Below are 16,961 nucleotides of genomic sequence, written 5' to 3'. Positions count from 1 at the left end.
AAGACACACTTCCTATGCGGGGAAAAAAAAAACAGCATGTAATTTCTGTCCTTGATGGAATGTATTAAATAAGCAAACACCCCAACAAGGAAAATGCAAAATGCTAATTGATTCATGATGTGGTTTCATCTTAGCTTGGGCAAAGCATGCAGTATTTAATACATAGTAGCAGAATATTTACTACTGAAGCTTGAAAAGATGTGAGTTCTTTGCGTGCAACCGTTCATTTATGCTTGTGAGAGGGTTTTCATTTTTTAAGAAGGGTTTTAAAAGCTTAAACAAGTGTAGAAAGGCTGAGGAACTGAAGGTCAGGGAAGCCACCATCACTGAGGTCAGTCAGAAGCACAGAGAGATGAACCTAAGGAGCTCAGCCCAGACCCATGACACGTTTCATTCTCTTTGGCAAAGCTTCTCTACATAGTCTCAGCCTACAGCTAGGATGAAGGTTGTTCTCATAAATCTCAACTTAAAGCTATATTGAATCCTGTATCTTCCCAGGAAGAGATAGCAATCTCTAGAGAATATAGTGTGTCTTTCCTACTTGTGATATCTCAGACAAATTTCTCATTTCAGACCCTAGGTCAGAAGTATTTATACAAGTGAATTTACTGAAATTTAATTCCTAGTATTTTGAAGCTGAGCAGAATTTAGATAGGACAACATAGCCCTCGTTATTGAAATATTAGATAGGGGGCGCCTGGGTAGCTCAGTCGGTTAAGGGTCCAACTTCAGCTCAGGTCATGATCCCACGGTTTGTGAGTTCAAGCCCTGCGTTGGGCTCTGTGCTGACAGCTAGCTCAGAGCCTGGAGCCTGTCTTTGGATTCTGTATCTCCCTCTCTCTCTGACCCTCCACTGCTCTCTCTCTCTCTCTCTCTCTCAAAAAATAAATTAAAAACATTTTAATAGAAAAAGATATTAGGTAAGATTAAAATGTAACATTTTGTAGTCTCGCATACAGTATATATCTAATAAGTGGTGGTTGTTATTATGAGTAGAGTTCTAAGGTATTATATTCTCCCAAAGCAACCTAATGTATAAATACTTACTAATTATATACTGGAAAGACTTCCAAAACCGACTCTAACATTTACTAACACTTCTACACCAGTTCTGTATGCCAGTTTCTTCTTGTCTTAAATTAAATAGGTAATTTAGAGCTACTGGAAAAATTGTCTCAGTTATTATTTCAGAGTGCTTTCATATATAAAAAAAACCTAGGCTTATTTTTTTAACATATTTTAACCACCATTTCTAAGTCATAAAAGAAAAAAAAAGATCTTTCAAGTATGCTGAACTTTAGTAAGAAACTGCACATTAATGGTTACATTTATAATATCTGAGGAAAGTTGAAGAGGGCATTTTAAATCCACTGCCCCTAATTCTTTCAATATTTTTAACAGCCCATTTATTCTTCTGTATCATGAGAATTCCATTAATACCCATACATTAAATTATTTCAGTGAAATGTTTAACGTGCTTTTAAAATAAAGGCTGACTTCAACTCTTTTAGAGGGATTGTAGCTGACATTAAAAATCCAGAATAGAATTGATAATAGAAGACTTCACACAGTACACCTTTTGCAATGCTCTGTAATTAGCAATTTAATTGTAACCTGAACTTCAGAAGATATTCAGAGCCTTATATTCAACTTACAAATAATAAATTAAGCTCTAATTCCATAATGAATTCGTGAAACTTGCAGAACAACAAACTATGCTTTCTCTTAACTTTTGAGTAAATTAATAATATTAGCTATAGTTTATACAATGATATGACAGGTAGAGTTTTATGTATGTTAACTAATTTTATGCCCAGAGAATTCATAACATATGCACTATTTTGGTCATGTCCTCATACTGATGAGAAAAATGAATCAAAGAGGATGGAAATAATTTACCCACTTAAAAAACAGTCAAGCGATGAAACTAATAAGTGAACACAGGCAATCTGATGCTAGAACCAACCTTTATGAATAGCACACTTCTACTATAAAAGATATCAGAGCCCCAGATTCTCAAGATTCTCATTATCCATGTGGGTATACTTAGGCCATGTTTCTAGACTGTGAGTTAATGATCTAACTCTCATTAGACTATAATATTATAATATCCTAAGTATATTTAGTATCCTTAGATTAAATTTAATGGCAATGAGTAATAAAATACAGGAAAGATCAGAGTGGGGAACAGGAAAGAAATTGGTGAGAAAATACTAGAGACTTTTATTTTACTTACAGATATTCCTGTTTCCTGAGAGTTTATTTACTAATATAATCACAAGAAGAATTAAGGGTGACTTAGAATTATTGACTTGTAGATAAGCTGTAACATTGTTCAGCTTATAGCCAGGGTACAATCAAATGGCTTAGGAGCTGTGGGCAAGCTACTGGACCTCTGTGATCTTCAAAATTAGCAAACTCCAAGCTATTTTAATGTATCAGTTAATTGGAATGTATTGAATATAATTTCTTAGAAAGCCAGAGAAAATGCTTATAGAATACCTGACACAATTTTGAGGGTTAAAAACATTTTATGTGAGCAACACATGATAGCTATTCATTTTGGTGGTATTCAAGCATCTATAGCTGAAAATGTGAAATGCATAGCTAATGTGTTAAAACTAGTGAACTGATTTCACCTTCTGATATTCAACATCTACATAGCACTATTATTATACGATAGAAGATAACACAGATTAATTAGGATTATCAAGCTCTTGCATAATTTTTTGAATACTGGGGCTCAAACATTAAAGACTTCACTATTTCAGTGCCAATGTATGAGATAAACTTAAGATATTCTTACAGTGTGATTCATGAAGTTTATTAATGGAATTGCAATGAAGCTTTAATTATATCTAGACTTAATTATATCCAGAGCAGAGAGGATTTTTAAGGCAGTTCCACAAAACAGTAGACATATGTAATTATACATTTGTCAAAACCATAGAATATACAAGAGTGAAATATAATGTAAATTATGGACTTTTGAGTGATGATGTGTTATTGTAAGCCCATCAATTATAAATGTACCACAGTGGGTTGAGGTATTGATAGTAGGGGCGGTTGTACATGTGTGAGAACAGGGAGCATATAGGATCTGTCCTTTCTTCTGTTAACCAAAACTGCCCTGAATACATAAAGCTTATTAATTAATACTATACTAATGGAATTGCAGGAAGCTTTAATTACATTTGGATTAGCAATTCTTTCTCAATACTGGTTTTGTGGATATTAAATCATAGCATTTTAGATTCAGAAAACTTCTAATTCAGTTTAATTTATTAAGTATGGACTCTAGGTAGAGATGGTATTCTAAGAAATATGCACATATCAAATAATTCATTAAGGTATTTATATATTTGTTCCATCTATTCATACCAAACTGTTTTCAGTGATATGTTATTTTTTATATTATGGAATAAACATTTAATAGAAGACTACTCATTTAACAATTAGTGGGAAAGAAAAAGGAGTTGTGGCAGACCAACTTCTTCTTTTTATGTTTATTTATTTATTTTTGAGAGGTGGAGAAGGGGCAGAGAGAAGGAGAGGGAGAATTCCAAGCAGGCTCCCTGCTGTCAGTGCAGTGCCTACTGTGAGTGTTGATCCCAGGAACCCTGATATTGGAGCAGAAATGAGGAGAATTGATTGACTGAGCCACACTGACTACCTTAATTGCTTGAATTAATGGTATTTCTGAATCTCCACGCTTTAGAAATGCCTTCATGTGTTAATAGAGGCTTTCACTATATGACTGTAGAATAGGCTGGGAAAGAGGCTAGAAATTGGAAGACCTTGGTTCTCATTTCAGATCTGTTACTTGCTACCATTTATATAAATCTCCGGGAAGAATGTAAGTCTTCCTGATGGTGGCTGACTTATTTTTCTCACTATATGCCTACCTTCTTCTAGAACGGTTTCTGAGGTAAGGTAGACATGCCTTAAACATCAGTGTCATTGGGAATAGTAATTCCAAGATGAGGTTCCAATTTTACAGAAGCCTGTTGACACACAATTGAAGTATGTCTGCCTTAGAAAAGTGGCTTCTTTCCTTTATTGTACTTGGGTAGCACAACAATTGTGAAACCAAACAAAAAACCATAAATGGATTTTTTATTCCATCTTTATGGACTCAAGGATCTCAAAACTATCTCCCTCGTTTTTTCTCCTCTAGAAAACTTCCTTTCTCTTCCTATCTTTTCCCTATCAAAGAAAAACAAATGTGATTTTTCAAATAATCACTCAATAATTAGACATATTAATCACTGGAAACCCAAGGGATCAATCATTTATAACTAGACAAGATCTCTTAAATAAATCAATTTAGCAGTAACTCATCATTTACCTGGTTTACACCATGTATAAGATGGATTTTTTCTAGCAAAACAAATATCAGAATACACTATGAAATGCACTATTTTTCAAATAAGAACTTAATTGTGTGTTTATAAAACATGTGTAGAAATTGATGTTAAGAAAAATACATTAAGAATTTAAAGATTTATTTTAGAAGTTTTAAAATTCTTTGGTAAAAATGAAACCATATAGTAGTAATCAAATCCTGTTATAAACTTTTTCTAGTATGTAGATGAATCAAATGAGATATCGTAACTGAAAATGTTATAGATGTACTGTTCTACTGTTCTAGAAATATAGAGAAAAAAAAGTAAGTATATGTTTTCTCTGAATCCTTTCCTCACTATTATACTTGCTAGTACCAGGATTTCCTTTTACTCTCGGGTAATATTAAGCTCTGATTTTGGGGGATAACTTCCAGACAAAAATCCAAGGATAAGATTGACTTTTTAAACAGACTACAGCAAAGAATTTGCATTAGACTCAAGTCAGAACTTCATATTACTATTAACTGAGAGATGGTTACAATGCTTCAGATTAATATCTGATAATAACCAGTGGCTGTAATGGGAGAAGAGTAGTCATGAGTACTCATGATTAAGTGGGTCTCAATAATTTTTGAGTGGTCAGATTGCAATCTGGACTGCATTTTGGAGAGCTGGCAGCAAGTGAGGGTCTTTCAGAGTTTTCAAGAGTTGTGTTCTCCTGTTAATTGCGAATGATATAAAAATTCTAAAATTAAGGAGATAAGAGTAGAACATAGCATAGATTCAGAATTATTGCAATCATGAATAAAAGCACTGAAAAAAATCAAAGTATTAAACAACAAATTCAAATAGTTTGTCACTATGTGACTTTAGTTTTATTCTGTATAAATTCTTAACAATTTCCAGACTATCCACGATGCCATTTATAAGTTGATATATATCTCTTTCCTTGGTATTCAAAAATCTCTGAATAAAAAGGCAAGTTTTACCTTTTGCTGTGAATGGCAAATAAATTGTATTTGAGCTTGTTGGGCTCCTCAACCTTCCTCTATTTTGTCTACTCAATTTTATTAAGATATAACTTATATAATAAAACATATTAATTTAAGGTATATGAATAAATGTGTTTTGAAAAAAAAATTTTGCTGAATTTAACATATGAAACCATACACAAACTAGTACCTACTGAAGATGGAGAATATTGCAATTATGCCAAAAAGTTCTGCAATGCCTAAAGGAAAAATGTGTGTATAGAGATTTGCAGGCTACTTGGAGGGCTTTGCCTTTCCCTAAAAGTGATATAATAAGCTACTGGAAAGTACTGAGCATAAAAATCACTTCATTTAACTTAAGGTTTAATATAATTAGGCAGGTTGAATGAAATACCATGATGCTCCCTCCTCCCAGTTTCTAGGATACAGATCTGCTTTGTGCTGGAAGAGGAAATTTGTTAGGAATATGTAAAGAAACTGATACTGACACTTCATAGAAATATTAATTAAAGATCTTAATTATAGCTTCTTGATGGACCTTTATCAACAAAATGCTTAACTGAAATTTAAAAAATTAAAATATTTTACTGAGTTTTTCTTTCTACCACCTTTTATATATTTAAAAATTTAAAAATATTTGTTCAGTTTTGAAAGAGAGACAGAGACAGAGATAGACTGTGAGCAGAGGAAGGGCAAAGAGAGAGGGAGACACAGAATCCTAAGCAGGGTCCAGGCTCTGAGCTGTCAGCACAGAGCCTGACATGGGGGGGTTCTCTCAATAATCCTTGGCTGAAAGTTGAGCTATACATGCTGAAGATGAGACCCTGTGAGAGGTACTCCAGAGCAGGCATGTGGGGTTAGAGCAGATCAGAGAAATTCCAAGTTGAGCAACGCTAGCAGATATTACATTTCCATCCCCAGAGGGGAGAGAACTCACACCTAGGACATTTGAGAGAAAGCAGAAAGGAGAGTCTTAAGAGTCAGGATCACATCTCCTCTCTCTGAACTCCACACCCCCACTACCTAAAATCCTGCATCAGGGTGGGGCACCTGGGTGGCTTAAGCTTCAGACTTGGCTCAAATCCTTATCTCACTGTTTGTGGGTTTGAGCTCCACGTTGGGCTCTGCACTGACACCTCAGAGCCTAGAACCTGCTTTGGATTCTGTGTCTCCCTCTCACTCCCAGTCTCTGTCTCTCCCCAGCTTTCTCATTGTCTTTCTCTCTAAAATAAATAAATAAAATTTTTAAATAAATAGCTAGCTAGCTAGGTAAAGTCATTAAAAAACAAAAAAGCCTGCATCATAGAGCTGTTCTGAGGATTAAATAAGATTATATACAGGAGGATTCAGAAAGAGTGCAGGTTACGTACTGAGTCTGTAGAAGTGCTTCCCTGCAACTTCATCATGTATTAGTGTATAACTATAACCCAGGAGAGAAACATTGCCCCCACTTGTCTACGGATCATGAAGGGCTTCTGCAATACAAGTTTCTCACAGGCTTTTAAGTTTCACTTTGACTTGCTGGGAGTCACTGGTGTCTGTCAGCAGTCATTAGTAAAACCAGGTTCGAAGCACCTTAGATTCTGAGCACCAAACTCAGCCCAGAGATATCGGCAGTAAATCTTTATCAGGGACAACTGGAAAGTAGCCCCGGGTAGGAGTAGACTTTGTGGGAGTCTATAGGCATTGTTTATTAACATACGTAAAACATTGCTTGAGGCTAGAGATCCCATTATATCAGAAGGGGATGAAAACCTTGGAAACATGGTTTATAAATATTAATGTGACTAGATTTAAACTGAGGCTGTGATATCCTAGGGAAATAGATTCTGAGACTTTTTTCAAAATATGCTTGGATTTTGAGAAAACCTCTCATATGAGAACATACATATAACTTCTGCTGCCCACGGTATATTTCGACCTAGTCTTTTAAATATAAACCTGATAAACGTGTGTGTTAAGCTCCCAATTATACAGCTCCAGCAGAGTACGTGCAAGACAGCACTGGGGTCATGTGACCATAACAGGAGACACAGTGCTGTACTCAGTATTCTTGTAACTTTTCACGGCAAAACTACTTGTGCAAAGCCAATTATCCCTTTCTGTGTAATCATAGAAGTTTAGGGAGGAAAATCTTTTCTTCCAAGCCACTAGGGGAGCATTTATTCCATCACTCAAAGGCATTAATTCTTCCCCTCTTAACCTATAAGGGTGAAAGCAGTTTGCAAAAGCAAACAATTTACAAGCCTCTCAGGCTCCTAACAAATCTGACTTCTCTGCTAGTACCCTGAAGCTCCCTTTCAATCATGGGCCTTGAGAAAGTATAACTGGTAAAGCTGAATTAGCAATCTCTTTCTTAGATTTGCTGTGCAGTGTACTTCCCGTTGCTTTTTTATTGGCTCCACAATAAAATTGGAAATCTTGTGAAAATGTCTCCTCTTTGTTTAAGCACAGTGCAGCTAGTTTCCCCTCCCTGTTGTGCATCAGAACTTGTTTCCATAGCAGCCACATTGGGGAATGAAAGGGACTTAACACGACACTCTTTTTGTAGGTGAAATCTGAAGAAAAGAAGCGTTAATGTTCACTTGCAGGAAAACAAGGATTGCTTGGATACATTTCTGGAAAGATGGGCACTGTGTTCTCCTTATATAGCAAGGTGTTAAGCCCTTTAAGACAGGCTTTCACTTGAGCCTTGCTCAAGTTCAACTCTGCTTTCCTGCTAACACCACAGTCCTAGGAAGGGCAGCTGGTAGGCTACAAAAATGCAGAGAACCCTAACCAAGATCATGCATTTATATTTCCTTTATACTGTAGTCCTTCATGACCCATCCAGCAGGTCAGCTGATACAGGTCCTGAGGGAGGGAGTGAGACTTGGGGGGCAGGGGGCACAGAGATTGGAGGCAAGACAAAGTCTCTGATCAAGTCTCCTTTATTGAGAGAACACATACATCTTATAAAGGGTAGAAGGCGGGAAACAAGGCAGCTGAGTAGGTCGGTTGCTAAGAAACAGGGTCAAGTGAGAAAGGCTAGGGTAAAGGAGGAACCAAACTGAAGTTTTAGCACAGCGCCTGAGGGGCCGACACTGCCCTGCCTGCAAGCGGCTGATCTTTGTTCTTCTGGCAGCCCCCACATCTTCCTACCTTCCAAATCTACTTTTGTTTAAAATTACATATCAAGGCTTCAAAAGAAAAGCCTATATAGCACTGGTGCTCAATCAGTCTATTAAGGTACCCCTTTTGTAGCCTGAAATCCAAGGGGGTGAGTATGTAGGGCAGACTGCAGTCTAATAGCTGTTATTACTCACATGTAAAGAGTTTAATGATTCTCTAAATTCCCTAATTTTGAGGCCTCAGATTTGGAGACACTGCATTGAGTCTGGAATATAGTTCAATATGAAGTAACATAACATGCTTATGGCAAAACCAAACAAAAAAAGCAAGGCTGAATCTTAGTTTGCATAGCCCTCCTTTAATGTGTGCTCAGTTCATGGGACTCTTGCTTTCTCTTGAGTAGCTTACTGAAAGTTGAATATTTTCATCCCATGGCTACAACCATGACCTCTAGGCCCTCTTAGATAGAAATCTCTAAAATTAAATTCTCCTCAGAACTCTATACTTATAAATTCTAAATGGCTACCAGTCTCTATAGGCATATCAAAGTTATCATGATCATCTTTGTGCCCATTATATTGTCCTATTCTCTCCAAGCAATGACTTTACCATAGAGGTTCCCATACTTCATTAGTTCTTGCCCCACATACCTAATGGACACTACAGTATATAAATCTCATGTTGCCTTATGACAACATTTAAATTTTATCTGTTTCTGCTCACTCATTATTCAAAATCAAATTACCTAGGGCACTTGGGTGTCTTGGTTGGTTGAACATCCAGCTCTTGATTTTGGCATCGGTCATGATTTCATGAATGTGGGATTGGGCCCCACATCAGACTCTGTGTTCACAACACTAAACCTGCTGGGGATTCTCTCTCTCCTTTCTCTGTGACTCTGCCCCACCTTCATTCATTCTGTTTCAAAAATAAATAAATAAACTTAAAAAAATAAACTCAAATTACCAAAATGGAAACACACATAAAACAACTGTCACCAGACCTTGCTAACAAGCTAGGGTAACCCAGTCTTCCAGCCCTGCTTACAGGTACTGTTTGCCAACAGAAACTAAGCTCCTCCAAGTCATGAGCTCCAAACAAGCCCAATGACCCAGTTATCACAGGTTTATTTCAGTTCAGACACCCTGCTAACCCTCCAGGTGACCTTGGGATCCCAGTCATCTAGTGGTAATGACAAAAAGTACATCTACCAGAACATTGACAGAACAGACTGAACTCTTTAAAGGAAGGAAAGAGATGGCACTGATACCAAGAAACCCCGTTCCCTTTTCCTGAAAAAACCCAGGGCCAGCTTACTTACCAGACCCTTAATTTTATTCTAATCCTGAAAAACCCAAACCATGAGACCTAATTGGGGAGAAGGTGTCTTTAAAACAAGAGCTTCCCTTCTTCATTGTCTAACCATTGAATAAATTGTCATTTACTGTCAAATACTGTTTTGCTATTTGGTTTTTTGGTGAATCATATGAGTAGCTAAAGAACCTACTGCTCTAGAAACAAATTTTCATGATCTCCCCTAGACAGTCCTTGTCGCACAATAGCTTGGAGGACTTCCAGTGGCCTCCGAGAGTCACCCGACTCCTGTTACATTGTCAGGACCAAAGGAGATCCTCTAGGGATCACTAGCTAGAGAGTCTCAAAGGGCCATCCTACTTCATACCCAAGCTTGCCTTTTCTGTGACCACCATTTCTGTGAGACAGTGGCAACGGAAGAGAGGCACAGTGATAGACAGAACGGTGTTTCTAGGTGATTGGTAAAAACTCAAAAGTGGCAACAAGTTCAGGATTCAGTCTTGGGAGAGTCAGAGACATCATCCTCTTGAGGTTGGATATGCAGGACAAAGACCACTTGAGAAGGGTGGGGGACTCTGGGCTGGTTCTCAAAAAGGCACCAGGGACATGTGAGCACAATGGTCAAAAGGTATAGCTTTAAGAGGGTTTCCTTACTTTTGTTTCTCTTTCACCCTGGCTAATACCCTGTGTGCATCCTCTTCCTTTTCACTTTTTCTTCACAGCTTTTTGGGGTCTCCTCTGCTTTCTATCTTCTGCTAAGTCTTCCACACCTCAGAGGAAGAACCTATGAGTTTGGTAACAAAATAACAGCAAAAACCAAAACCCTTCCCTTTTTACCACCTTTCCTGACTCTAGTGGCATAATTGTCTTTGAATTCATTCTGGACTTTGATATATTAATAATCTTTATAAAATGCCACTCCTTTGCTTTAGAAACTAAAGTAGCTCTATTAAAAAAAGAAAGAAAGAAAGAAAAAGAGGCTCTTATGTGGCTCAGTGTGTTAAGGATCTGACTCGATTTTGGCTCAGGTAACGATCTCAGGGATGGTGGATATGAGCCCTGCATGGGGCTCTGTGCTGATAGCATGGAGCCTGCTTGGGATTCTCTCTCTCTCTCTCTCTCTCTCTCTCTCTCTCTCTCTCTCTTTCCCTTCTCTGCTCATACTCCCTCCCTCTCTCACTCAAAATAATAAATAAATAAAACATTTAAAAAAGAAAGAAAAAAAGAAAAAAGAATGTGGGGAAGAGGTATTAATGCAAATCAGAAGAATATATAACATATGTAATTTCAGGATCAAACATGGATAAGCATAGTAATGGAAAAGGAAAAAAGCCCATATAGTACAGAAACATTGATGTAAACAAATTTCAGAAAAGAACTAGGTAAGAATTAGATTTATCCAAAGAAAGCAATTTATCCAAAGAAAGCAAATATAATTCAATGTAGACTATCCATTAACATAAGGCATTACACCAAAAGACTAAAGGAAACACTGATTATCATCTCAATAGATGCAAAAAAGCATTTTTAATGTTCAATATCTGTATTACGTGTATTAGAAAAAGAGGATAAAGATGAACTTTCATAACATGATTTTGGCTTTTTTTGCCAAAATCTGTAATGAATTTGTAATTAATGCTAAAACTTTTGCTTTATTAAAACAAAAAAATAGAAGAAGACATTTAATAAGGCAAGGGTGCCTATAACAATAATCAAAATTCTTTTCTTATTGAATACCATATTAGAATATTTTGTCAAAAATATAACAATAGCATGAAAAGAGAGCTACAGTGTAGTTTGTAAGGGAACAAACATTTATCATTATTTAGAGCTGATACATATTTTAGCTAAAAATAGAAGAAAATAAGCAGACATAATATTTATACCAATAAGAAAGGCTGCAGAATATGTGATTGATATATGAAAACAATTACTATCTCTGTTCCAGAAATAACCAAATTGCAAGAAAATATTTTAATATTTTAAAATATTTTAATATATTAAGGGTTTATTTTAGTTCCAATTCAAGTTATGAATTATGCTCTAGTTAAAACTATTTTTAATATAAATAGGATGATTATGGTGTGAAATTAAGGTAAATGCTCAATTATTTTTACAAGTACACCCAGTTAACCTTGAACCATTTGTTAAAAGGCTTTCTTTCCCCATTGGATTGCCTTGCCACCTATTTGTGGGTATGTATTCTATTACATTGATCTACAAATCTGTCTGTCTTTTCACCATTATTAAAGTGTTTTTTAATTTATGCATACTTAAAGTGAAGGCTTAAATCTGATATAGTGAATATTTCTACTTTGTCTTTATTTTTAAAACTGCTTTAGTTATTCTCTAATTTTTTTTCATTTTTGCATACATTTCAGGAAAATCTCGAAAGTCTCTATCAAAAAAGCCTGCTATAATTTTGATTGATATTTGAAAGTATTGGTCAATTAAGAGAGTATTGCCATCATAAGGCAGATTGAGTCTTCCAATCCATAAACATGGTATATCTCATAAACTTATTAAGTCTTTATATTATCCAACAATGTCATTCATACACGAAGGATATTTATATTAGGCATAGAATTCTGTGTTTTCATTTTTATCTTTTAAAACGTTGTTCCATAGTTTTGTTATTTAGCATTTCTGACGAGGAACCACAGTCACTTGAATCACCATTCCCATGTGTTATGCACTGTGTTCTTTTTCCCCAACTACTTTAAAGTTTTTTTTTCTTTATGTTTGTGTCACTTTTATTATGGTATGTTTAGGAGAGATTTTCTTTGAATTGATTGTTTGTTCACTGATGTTTACAGAACACACCACAGTAACAGATAAATATGCATTACTCTTAAGTGAATCTAAAATTACCCAAGATAAATCCTATTCTGGGACATTACTTATAGCAACTTGAAGGAATTGAAGTAAGGAACTGTATATTCTATGTGATAATAAGAGGTTTAAATTAAACATCAAAAATGGAAAGATAATGGAAGTATTCCCAATTAAATTTTAAGCAAAACACATCTAAACAACCCATGGGTCAAAGAGGAATTCCCAAACAAAGTTAGGAATATTTTAAGTGAATGAAAGTGAAAAATGTATAATATCAAAATGTTTAGAATTCAGCTAAAGCATTGCTTAGAGGGAATTTTTGACTCTCAGTTGCATTGACTAGAAAAGAACAAATGTCTCAAATCAAAAATGTAAGAAATTTTAAGAAACTAGAGAAAAAGAAGATTGAATCATTAAATAAGTGGGAAGAACCAGTTAAATAGTTGAAATGATATCAATTAAATTAAAACAGAGAAAGAATATAGAAAATCAGTGCAATTAAAAGATGGTTTCTTAAAAATAAATCTATATAATTGAGTTCTAACCAAACTGAACAAGCCAAAGTAGGAGGGGAAAGTGGAGAAGTCACAATTACCAATGTATGAAATACAAGAGGGGGTATCACATGGACCACACAGGCACTAAAGGTATAACAAGATACTGGTTAATTATTGTAACAAATCACTATAAATTTATTAGCTAAAAACAATAACCAATTGTTTCTGGAGGTTGAAAATTTTCAAATCAGTGCCAGGCACATTACATATCTTCTGGGGACTCTAAGAAAGAATCTGCTTATTTGCCATTTCCATCTTCTACTGGGACCTGCATCCCTTTCACATCTGCTTCCATTTGCATATTGCCTTCTCTCTCATTGCTTCTGCCATCATATCACCTTCTTTAATTCTGACTCTCTTGCCCTCCTCTTTCTCTTACAAGGGTATTTATGATGATTTTTGGCTTACCTGGATAATCCAAAATAATCTCCTTGCCCAATTTAATCACATTGGTCATTTTTTCCCTGTGAATTAGTTTAAGATAGAATTAAGATGTGGGCTTTTTTATTGAGGGGGGTATTTCTGCATACCCCACTTATTATTACATAAAAGATAGCACAAAAAAAGCAAAACAAGCACATAAATCTCAAATGATATGCCAATCTTTGCAACCTCTGTGTTCTGTTCTCTCCTAATTTGTCTCTGTAGCCTCGCAAGGAAAGCTGTGGAATGCGGCCATCCCTTTGTATTTGAAACAGTTATTTGGTCTTAACAGCAGGAGAACAGATCCAGGAAGAGACCTACAAAATGGAGTTCCTGTACGGTGGTGTGGAGGATAAACCGATGGTGATTATATATCACAGGAGGCTGCAAGCCTAATCATTGCAGTTTATCGTGACTGCATGGATTACTTGAGGAGGTGACCTTTATTTAAGATATGTGAAAAGTTTTTACATGATGTGGACTTTTTCAGAGGTGTCTGATCGCTTATTTGCCCCACCTATGGGACATCTTTGTGGACAAATTTCTTGACCTCATGCCCTGACTCATGAATACCAAACCTATACAAGTGGCCAAAATTATACAGACCATGCTATGGCAGAGTACCTTCGTGCACATCCCCCTGCCAGAGCAAATCCACAAAGCTTCAGCCGCCATCACAGAGCCAGTGGGCAAGTCAGACAACGCTTTGCAGTTTACATCTGGGTCCTTGTGGCCCTGGATGTTGATGAAGCTTAGCACATGTGCAGGATCTTCAGAGCACTGTGAAGATCCACATCTTATATCCAGATGACCAGGTGATTCATCCTAAACCAAAGACTTCCAGAATCCTGGGCCAGGGCACCAGGAGATTATCACCCAGGTGTACCTCTCCCACACTTCCTGGACAGAACCATGCCAGGTGGAAGTCAGGCTGCTGCTGTCCTGCATTCCAAAATATCCCTTGGTCAAGGGTATCAAGCTGTCACCAGGTAGAAACCAGCATCAGAAGTTTCATCCCCTTCATCACGTCTCTGAAAGTTTATATAATGTGCAAAGTGAATCACAAGCAGTCTTTAGAGCCCTGGACTATAAGGGCCTCCTTTCTTAGGCATCAGAGCCAGAAATCTGGAACATTTCACTTGGAAATGGCTTATAGGCATAAGGAGAACTATGACTCTTACAGTCTCATTTAGTATCAAACACAAGATAAATTCTTTTTCATTGAAAATCCCCAAACTTTCACATCTACACCTCCTCCCTCCTGACCTTCACTCCTTCACATACACACAATAAAGTTGAGAAAACAGTTGGGGCACCTAGGTGGCTCAGTAGGTTAAGTGTCCAACTTTGGCTCAGGTCATGATCTGACACATCCTGAGTTCGAGCCCTGTGTCCAGCTCTGTGCTGACAGCTAGCTCAGAAACTGGAGCCTGTCTTCAGATTCTGTGTCTCCCTCTCTCTCTGTCTTTCCCCTGCTTGCACTGTCACTCTCTCTCTAGAAAATAAATAAAATATTTCAAAAAATTAAAAATGATAGTTAAGAAAACACCTAGCTGTTCTAGCTCCTGGTCCTTCAAAACAACTATGTGGCTACAGGTTCAACATTTATACCACGTGGCTATATTCCTCAAATGTGAAACAAAGAACAGCCTATTGGAGTGTAATCCTGTTTTTTAATCAACAGTATGTTTGCCTGGGTCAACTCTTTTCACAGCTGTACGTTTCTACTACGGACAGTCCTGAATGGTCTTAGACATCACTCCCTTGCCAAGAAGTTTTTTCCTTAACTCAGGGAATAGGTGTTCCACGGATTGCATGAATAGTTGCAGAATTAATCATTTTTATCTCTGAAGGGTTTCTTGATCTTGTCTGTCATCACTCTTAGAATCAAAATAAAACATAAGGGCCATATATTAGGGCAAATAGGATTATGGAAAAGAGGAATCCTGTGTAAGAAATAAAGTAATTTCCCACTACAAAGACTCAGTGATAGAGACAGAGAGAGAGACAGGGAGAGAGACAGAGAATTCCACAAACTATTCTGTGTCTATGAATTCAGCAAATAGTTGAAATGGACTAATTCCACAAAAGATGCAAATTATGAAAACTTCTCAGAAGACATAGATAAACTGAATAGCCCTACATTTACTAAACAAAGTAGATTCCTAGTAAAATTCTTTTCATCAAAGAACCTCAGGCCAAGATAATTTTATTGGAGAAACTTTCAAATATTTAAGAAAGAATAGTACTGTATTTTCACACGAAAACATTCAGAAAAATTGAAGAGAAGGAAATAAAGAAAAATTGAAGAGAAGGGAATACTTTCTATCAAAAATAAAAACTATTGGGCCAAAATACTCATGAACTGAGACTCTAAAGTTTTAAACAAAATGTTAATATACCCATTCTAGCAACATACAAAAAGAATAACCTTGAAAGATAACATTTTCCATGAATGTTAGCATTTCCCAGCATGCTAACAGAGAAAAATGCTATAGTCATCTTAATAGATCAGAAGCATTTGGTAAAATTCAATATTCACTCATGGTAAAATTTTTCAGCAAACTGAAAGTGGAATGGGACAATTTTGTTTAATAAAGGGCATCAACAAAAACCTTATAGCTATTATGCTACTTAAACACTAAAAGGTTGAATCCTTTCTCCCTTAGATTAGAACAAGACTGATATCTAGCATTGCATCCAAAGTTTTAACCAGTGCAAAGGGCAATGAAGAGAAATAAAATGCATCCACATTAAAAAGGAAGAAATAAAGCTGTTTCAATTTCACAGATGAAATCATTGTCTCAGAAAATCCAAAGAATTTGCAATAAAACGTGAATTTTGCAAGGTTGCAGAATGCAAGGTAATACAATAAAATCTATTACATTTCTATATGCTGGCAGTGAATATTGAACCCAATTTATAAAGCAAAAACTATTTACAAAAGCTCCAAAAAATAAAATATTGAGCACAAATCGAACAATATGTGTGTGTAAGCTGTATACTGAAAACTAGAAAGCCCTGATGAAAGAAAACAAAAAGGACCTAAATTTGAAGCTATAAAGTATGTTAATTGATTTTAAGATTCAATATTGTTATATTTATTGTAATCCTACTCAAAATCCAAGCAGCCTGTGTGTTTTATTTTAAACATCATTTAAATCTATACGGAAAGGCAAAACATTGGAAAATAAGCCAATTGGAAGAATTCACAATAAACTTTTTTAAAACTTCATGTCTGTTAATCAAGACAATACTGAGGCTTAAATTAAATTTTTTTTGCCTTTGTTTTTGTCATGGAGTTAAACATTTTACCAATCAGAAATTTCTTCAGATTTTTTACTTTGGAGTTTCCAATCATAAATGTAAGTAGATTTTAACCC

This window comes from Suricata suricatta, chromosome 2 (assembly GCF_006229205.1).
Source record: "Suricata suricatta isolate VVHF042 chromosome 2, meerkat_22Aug2017_6uvM2_HiC, whole genome shotgun sequence".
Classification (NCBI taxonomy): Eukaryota; Metazoa; Chordata; class Mammalia; order Carnivora; family Herpestidae; genus Suricata; species Suricata suricatta.
Note: the sequence above shows the minus strand (reverse complement) of the source record.